We start from the raw sequence: 1,378 nt of genomic DNA, 5'->3' as shown, positions 1-1,378 counted from the left end.
AAGAATAATATGGAGGAATATTTTCTTTATACAATAAAAACCAGATAATCAAAATAAACAGAATGATTTTGAAAACATGTAGAGAACATATTAATACAATCTAACATCATTTATGGATGGAATATTGTTTTCAAATTAATTTTTCAATATAAAATATTCATATTTTGTATATTATTGTTGTAAGATTGAAACAAGTGTAACTGGTTATTCTGGAAACCTTTGTATTATATTTTTAACACTAGATGGGTTCGGATTGTCTGCCAGCTATTAGCATATCTATGGTTTATAAATAAATATTTTAATATTTAAAATACCTCTTATTATAAATTAATGTTAAACTTTTTCCTCTTTTATTTGTATTTGCTCAATTGTAGTGAAGATTTCTTCAATCGATTTAGATGTCCTAGATTATTTTCTAGTTATTACTGTTAAAATTTCATCGAGATCCATTGAACCTATCGAGATAACTTGTAACAAACCATCCATCCAAACATTCGCATTTATAATATTATTAAGAAGTAAGATAACATGTCGTGCCTGGGAAATTACATATGCATACGTGGTTTGGAGTACACGTAAACGCGTTACAAAATGTATAAACACGTGTTGCACATTTATTAACTTAATTTATTTAACAAGGAATAACGTCGCAAATTTCCTACAATCTTCAATCGAATACAAGGAAAAACATGACCGGAAAGTACCTGATGCCATAATTTAAGTTACGCACACATGATACAATTATTTTCTAAGGTCTGAAATCCCGATGCAGTTCTGACGCAGATTAACGTTTCAACTTATGTAAGTGTCATTTGCTTCTTAGAAAATAGCACTTTTTTAATCTACATAAGTTGTAAAGAAATCTTGTTATTCTTTAAAAAACAAATGTATAAAAATTGCAAACTCCTTTTTATTTTATAGCGTAAACGTAAAAGCGATCACCTGAATTAATTGTCAAACAATAAGTTAACTCCATTAAAGAGTAAAGAATGGGTTATGATCAAATAAAAATATCAACAAACGATCACTGCTGGATTTCGGAACCAAATATACATATAAAAAACAATATCTTGGCTAAAATCTAACATATAATCTTATGTTGCTATGCAAGAGCGACTTCAGCTGATAATCAAGGGACGGGAGCAAGTAGTAATAATTTTTTTATTTTTAAATCGAATGAAAAAATCCAGAAAGACAGAATTACGCATTAATTTCGGTTGATTTTTATGCCTTTTCGTTTGTCTGTCTTAAATTGAGTTGTATTAAGCTCTAATAGCTGTTGGTTTATCATGAGCGTGAGACATACATTATCACTGTATTAGTTTAATCATCAGCCCCAATGCGGAGTATTTAGTGTTATAGGGCTGTTCAGACTCCG

Source organism: Papilio xuthus, unplaced genomic scaffold, assembly GCF_000836235.2.
Source record: "Papilio xuthus unplaced genomic scaffold, Pxut_1.1 DF825946.1, whole genome shotgun sequence".
In the NCBI taxonomy this organism is placed as follows: Eukaryota; Metazoa; Arthropoda; class Insecta; order Lepidoptera; family Papilionidae; genus Papilio; species Papilio xuthus.
This window is presented reverse-complemented; position numbering follows the sequence as displayed.